The 7,732-nt window shown below is 31.1% G+C and overlaps 1 long non-coding RNA gene across 1 annotated transcript; it reads left to right on the top strand.

Annotated features, from left to right (window-relative positions):
• Positions 1-1,961: 1,961 nt before the first annotated feature.
• LOC111085187 lies at positions 1,962-6,161 on the top strand. Its single transcript, XR_002610026.1, has 3 exons — positions 1,962-1,999; positions 3,780-3,852; positions 6,143-6,161. It is a non-coding gene; the product is annotated as an uncharacterized LOC111085187 (long non-coding RNA).
• Positions 6,162-7,732: the final 1,571 nt, after the last annotated feature.

A 7,732-nucleotide genomic window follows, 5' to 3' on the forward strand; every position in this document is an offset into this window, starting at 1 on the left:
CTATAATTCACAACGAACGTCTCACGTGCTCGACTCAACTGTCAATTACCCATTGTTGCCGTCAGTTCTTGGCGGCTTATATATACAAGACTACCGCATATCTAGTAGTCTCTCGAGACTTCAGGAAGGGACGTGAACGTTCGAGAAGCGCATGACGTGTTACTAGCGTCACGTGACCTCCGCTGTCGTAACAATAGCTACACTACGGGAAATCAAACCACGAATTTTAGTGTTATAAGTCCGTAAACTTAGTACCGACCCAATGCGGGGGGGGGGAGCGAAAACATAGGCAATAACAATAAGAACGTTACGCCCATATCCAGTTAATTTTACTAAACTATCTCTGACTTACTAAACCACAAAGCCATGTTGAATCTAATTTTATATTTTTTGTTGTTATTAAAAATAATGTCCCCTTCCTAATATTTTCACAGATTCTGTCCTTACTTCAAAATGTTTCATTAATTATAATCCCCAGATCAATCCTATTTGAACCTAAAAAACTTGCAGAGTAGTTCAAGAATATATTCCCCTCCCCCCCCCGCAAAAAAACAAACAAACAAACTTTGTTCCTTTTTTCAGATGTAGTGACTTAGATTAGTTGTCAACATTATATGTTAACAATTAAATACTTCAGTTTTTATTGTTTGGCATATTTAGTTCATAATATACGACTAGTCAATATTACTAGTATTTAATAAAACACGTGCTGAGTACACGTGGCACGTTTAAGAGTTATACAATGACGTTGAAATGCTTTGACAGTTTAAAGCAGATTGTGCAGATATTTCAATACAGAAACTAAAAATGTAACAGTTTAATTGCTAAAGTACTGGACCTCCAGGAATTATTTATGTCTCGTCATTATTGTGTATTAATTTATACTGCAGAATGTTACTAGAGTTGTGGTTTTATAGAGTAACTTCCCTACACAATTATATTCTATAAGTTGTATTTTATAAATGCAGTATATATTTTTCGAAAAATAAACAACATAGAAAATGTGATTTATTGCTTTGTTTAATGATTAAAGGAAACCACCAGTTAATCGGTTTCAATATTGGAAAAGTAACGACCCCTCACCACCCCCACTTGTATGATGATGTATTTAAAATATTAAGGAACAGTTTCAATGTGTAGTCTACGTGTCGTTTTGAGACTGCGAGTTTTGTAGATTTTTTGACTCTGTTACAATTAAACAAGTCGAAATGGTTCAGAGTCAAAGAATGAAAGTTGCTAATGATAAAGCAAGCAAAAATGTTATATTACGTGGAAATGTGCCCAAAAGTACGGTAAGTTGATAAACAACTTATACTTACACTTTACAAATTATAGGACGTAGGTGCTACTAGTAATACTACTACTAGTTGTAGTAACCATATTTTACGGTAGGACCTAACGACTTAAACAAAGTTTAAAATAATATCATTTATACTTTTAAAAAGTTTAATTAACCGAGATTCGGTAAAAATGAGAATTACTTTTAAAGAATATATAATTACTGCCTAAAATACATTATATAGTGGAGTAATACGATTCTTTTCATTGAATTATTTCAGAGTATCATATGTTGAATATTTAGGAGACATTGATCCTGTTTAACTTGGGCAGTATTTTGTTTTCCAAAATCATGATTTTCATAAAGATAATTTGTTGTTTGATAACATGTGTAATGAAAAAATTTTAATTCAAAATTTCAGGCATCCAACAACATCTACTTTAGTTTAAATGAAAGACAAGAAACTATATATATCACGTTTTGTTGTCCATGAAAAAGTTTGATTTGTTTTTGTTTTAGATTAGCACACATCAATATTGAAACTGAATACGAGTCTAAAGAGGTTATAATTTCATTGTACAGGTCACTGGTTAGGCCACGTTTGGAATATTGTGTTCAGTCTTGGGCTCCTTATTTTAGAAAAGACATTGAATTGTTGGAAAGGGTTCATAAGGCTACTAGGATGATAATTGAGATGGAAAAGTTGTCATACGAGGACAGGTTAAGATCTTTGAAATTGTTTGTTGTGTATGCAGAACTTAATTTGGGCTGTAAATTTGAAAACAAAAAAAAAAAAAACTTAATTTTTGTATGAAAAAATTTAACACCAGATAATGAACTGACAGTTGCAATGTAGGAATACTTTTTTATTTAAATGAAAATTAAAATCCATAAAACTGTAATGATATAGACTAGTACTATGTGATTTGTGGTAAACTTTTATTTTACTGATTTTACTTATTGTTATTTCTGCTTTTGTTGAATTCTTTCATTCTCAGAAAGTTTAAGATGACTCATTCAGAATTTTGACACAATCATTGTAATAGTAGCTATCAATGTAACATGTAATGCTGTAAATGATTTATATACAGATTTTTATTTTTAATTTGTTTGATAACTATAAACAGAATTAACTGCAAGCATTATTATATTGCTAAATATTGCAAATTTAGTTGCTACAGATAACACTTAAATCAGTGTAGTGTTTTATAAATATTTGCATATCTCTTTAAGCATGTTCCCAAACATACAACACAGTTTAGGCTAAAAAAAATTTGCATATACTTGTTCAACATACTCTAGTGGATTCTTTTAGTTATAATAGATCTCATAAAATAATGAATTATTTAATATTCTTCACACAGAAATACGTGCAGTATGTTTGGTGGATTGTCTCAAATTTACTAAAAATATTCCAAAAAATCATAAATTTGCCTAGTTTGTGAAAATGGATTGTAGAAATACAAGAATTATTGTTCTTTTTAAGTGCTTCATAAATTGTAAAGCAAATTGTGCTGTAATTTTTTTTTCTCTAATCTTGTAAGAAGGACTAACCTCGCTTAAAAACTTGTCACTCCTTTACTAGGTTTCCATACTAGTGCCAGTGGTTTGATTAGTTTTCTTGTATTTCTAACCATACTGTCAAAATCAGCCTCTAGCTTTGCATGAGGTTCTTTAACTGGTTATTTCTCTACTTTGTGTACTAGAAGTACATTATATGGGGGTGGAGTAATGCAACTGATTTTTTAAACTGTTTTATCAAAATTTCTTTTATCATAAGTTGAATTGTTTATTTCATCATTAAGAATATATAGATATTTAAAAGTCTAGAAGTGGCAGTTTTTGTATTTTAAGTAAGGCATGGTTTCATTTATAGTGGTGCATTAAGTAGTTTCTTATTACAGTTTTAGGAAAGAAATATATAGTGTTGATGTAGAACTTAATGGGTAGGTGTTACAGTTGAAATGACTTAATTTCATCCTTCCATAACTATTGTAGAATATATCTTTAACAAGGTATATTGTGTTATAAAGTTATGACATCCACATGAAAACTGGATGTTGAAAGGTGATAAACATGCTAATCTTTTGTTGCTGAGGTAAAGGTTACATATGGCAATTGCATCTCTTAGAAGCTTGTACCAGTTTCACTGTATGTCCATTCCCTGGACAATCTCAAGTGGTCATAGATACTTGTATAAGTTGGGGAGGAGGGTCCTTCTCTTTAATGTATCATTTGGAATAGTCTTTAACACATTCACTGCCTACATATATGCATCAACTAAAACATTGAGGCAAATGCATTTTAATGGAGATGGCATGCATTAAAAGTTTGTTCTGCTTTGAGGGTCTCCTCTTGTAGAAATTTTGCTTCATTGTAAATTTGTTTTATTTTATATATATTTCTGGTTGGCTTTTTAAAAAAAATGTATAAAATAGTGCTCCTTCAAAGCCCGTGACTTAAATGTCTGAATAAAAGCTTATCATTTTCTTTCTTCCAGAAACCTAAAGATGAGAAATACCCTGTTGGACCATGGCTACTTGGCTTGTTTATATTTGTTGTTTGTGGATCTGGTAAGTTAGTGGCCTAAACTATGTTTTTAACATACAGTTTCACCCATAAGTAGTTTTTCTTTTATTTTGCTTAGTGAGTTTTTAGAAGCTAGCCAACAAATATTGTTGTAATCAAATTAGTTTTTGCATACTTATTTACAAGGTATTTATTAATTTGAGCCAATTCTATGAAGACAAAAGCTTGCAGAGAGAATTTTTTTTTTATTTAGTAAAAGGTTCAGTGGGTTATAGCAATGATGTCTGTCTGTTGACACATTTTCTGCGTGTTATGTAAAGTTCTAAATGACACATTATGATCAAACTTCACAGGAAATCTCCCTTGGGGATGGGGAAGAACCCTTATAATTAAGGTATTAAAAAGTCAAAGTCATAAGTTTGAAAAATAGAACTTTGGTTTCTGTGCAAAATAAAATATAACCACAAAATATATAAACACAAACGTACCATATTTATCAATACAAAGGGAAAGGTAGTGCTTTGGTGGGGGTGGATCAGCCATTCTATTGTTAGCTGTTATTATAAAAATACAGTTGAAGTATTTGCTTGTGGGTAAGCCGAAGGTGAAAGCATACTGACTACAGATAAAGTATTTATCATTGATAATGTTGAAAGAAACCATCTTTCTGTTACTATCAGTACTTGTCATACAACTTTGATAAACCAAAAGTTTGTATATTGGAGGGTTATATAATTTTTGCCATGACATAAATATTTAGACTAAGATGGTGATTGAAGTTATCACTGTTATTGTAATAATCCAGAATTGGTATAAAGGGGTAACTACTGTCCCCACAACCAGCAGGGGTAACTACTGTCCCCACGACCAGCAGTAGGCTAGTATACGTGTAATTGGACTTGAGAAACTAGGCCCACCCATTAAATGATTTTTTGTTGCTTGTATAATGAATTTTGTGTATAGATATTTAAGATAGTCACGTTTCTTGTAGAAATAAAAAAGGTGGCTCTTGAAATGGGTGTTGCTGGTTGTGGGGCTGCTTCTGCTTTACAAAAGGATATAGATTATTTATTGTTGGTTGAATAAATGGCATATTGCTTTTGATTACAATAAATGCAAGATAATGTGTGTGGGATATAACTATTTCAGTTATGAATATATATTTTGATGGGAATAACCTGAACAGTGTTATAGAAGAAAAGGATCTTGACATTCTAGCTGATTGTTTTTTTTTTAGCCATCTAAACAATGTACTGTTGAAGTAGCAGAACAAGTAGAATTTAGGTTGTATATACAGAAATATTTAATATAACTAAAGAGGTTTATAATTGTATTGTATATGTCACTGGTTAGGGCAAATTTGGAGTATTGCATTCAGTCTTGGGCTCCTTACCTTAGGAAGGACATTGAATTGTTGGAAATGGTTCATAGGGCTACTAGGATGATAATTGAGATGGAAAAGTTGTCATACGAGGACAGGTTAAGATCTTTGAAATTGTTTTCTCTTGAAAAAAAGAAGAGTTTGAGGAGATCTTATTGAGGTGTTTAAAACTGATAGTGTTGATGCATCATTTTTTTATACTTAATGATGAGAATGGTAGGACTAAGGAACATAAGTATAAATTTTGGCAGGTAGGAATCATCTTCAGTTAAGACAGCTTTATTTTTCTAACAGGGTGATTGGCCTTCAGAATGGGTTGCTTTCAGATGTGGTGGATGAAGTTAATTTATGGGAAGGCTTGATAAATATCTGAATCATAAAGGCTGGGTTTTAAAGTTTAGTTTAGTGTGAGATGGCCTAACTGTTCCTTATCCTTAAATTGTATTAATGTATGTAATAATAGGAGAGACAGGTTGTCCTAAGAACTGTTTAATAGGATGCTATTATCACAGTTATTCCTTTCTCAACTTGTACCTTTTTTGTAGTTTATACATCTATTCCATTTTACTTTCTTCTTGTTAAAGTACAAATTTATATTTTATTGACTTTTGTGGGTTTCAATACCCCACCCACACACACACACACACACACACACACACACACACACACACATTTGTCATCGATATGCTTATTATATTACTGTAATATCAATTATTTAAATTATACAATGATATAAAATAATATTGATGTATAGATTGTTAATTATATCACTGCAGATGGCAAGTCTGTAGTTGGTTTATGTAAGTTATATAATCATATGTTATATGAATAAAGCAGTATTGAAAATATGATAATGTTGGTTCCACAGAATGCATTTAGTGGTAGTTGAACTATGTTTCTCGACACTCAAGTAAACTGAAACTAATATGAACTTTTTTTTAAATTTTTACTAGCTTTATTCCAGATTATCCAGAGTATCAGATTTGGTTGAAGTATTTAATGGACTTAATTTCCATTTCTACAGTCTGACACAATAGTTGGTAGGGAGAGAGAGAGAGAGGGCAGAGAACTATATCATGTGACGTGTACATAAGTCTAAGGGTGTAAATTTGAAGAGTATTTTTAAATAATCAGATATGTACTTCATTGCTTCTACTATTCCCAATAAAAGTACAGATCTTTATGACAACAGTACATCTGTTCCAGAGTATAAATATATATATATGAGGTATATTCTTGACAAAATAATTTACAAGAATTTAGTGTACATTGTATAAGATATTTTTGTGGACCTTCAGCTATAACATGTTAACTGTTTCAGCTGTCAAGCATCCTTGTCTGATAAATGTCGGTTATACTCGGCACAAGTAAGCTTGTAAAAACAAGGTTTTATTAAATTGGTTATATTGAAGAAGTCTGTAACATCAATATCAGAAACATCCAATAAAATCAACTTGTTAAAATTTCCTAAGCACTGAACTTTAACAAAGTTGAAACTGATAAATATAGGTGTTGCAATGCACGTTTCACATTGTACAGTAGTAAGTTAAAATATAAACTTTTAAAACCTATATTATACATTATATAAAAATCCCCATTCATATTGCAATTACTAGTAATATTTTTAACATTTCCATAGTATACAAATGAATGAAAATACCAAGACTTTATTACATGGATTATTGATGTTTAAAATGGTATGACCATCACACGTGTGCATACAGTGAAAGACGTGTAGTATGTGATTTTATTAATAAACGTATGTAGTAAAGTTCCTTGAAAATGTAAACAGAGATAAGACAAAAGTAAAGAAACTATTATTGTTTACCTGTGAAATTATGCAACTATGTTATGGAAACCCAAATAATATTCGTTAACATGAGCTGCCGATAACCAAAACAAGTATTATACAAAAAAAAAACTGTTGAAGATTTCAACTTACAACCGTGATGTAATTATTGCGGGGTCTTCATATACTTGAAGTTTACATGTACAATTAATTTGGCAATTCTGTGCTATTGATGTGATAGAAAACTGACACTAATAGGTAGTTTTTAAATACCCCATTCTTTACTTTAGTTGCAAGTGGTTGTTGGTTGAATTATAATTCCTGATCTATACTGTAAAATAACTATAATACATGAATAGTTTTTGGAGTCAACAAGAACTGCAAAGAGTTGTATCACAAATAACGCTTGTGATTTAGAATGAAAGTGTTAAGGTATCTGTATAACTGCAAGCTGTAGAGAAGTAGCTTGTGATTTAGAATGAAAGTGTTAAGGTATCTGTATAACTGCAAGCTGTAGAGAAGTATCTTGTGATTGAGTACACGCTGAAACACAAAATAAGTATGCATAAGACAAACATCATTCAGGTGCATTTTTTTGGATTTAAAGCCTACAGACATTTGAATCATTTATAATGAAATACACACATAAACAGCAACAAAAACTAAATTAAAAGGTGAAAAATGTGCTCTCTGGATGGAGATTGTAAATCTTACTTCTCTACAGCTTGCAGTTATACAGATACCTTAACACTTA

This window comes from Limulus polyphemus, unplaced genomic scaffold, assembly GCF_000517525.1.
Source record: "Limulus polyphemus unplaced genomic scaffold, Limulus_polyphemus-2.1.2 Scaffold267, whole genome shotgun sequence".
In the NCBI taxonomy this organism is placed as follows: Eukaryota; Metazoa; Arthropoda; class Merostomata; order Xiphosura; family Limulidae; genus Limulus; species Limulus polyphemus.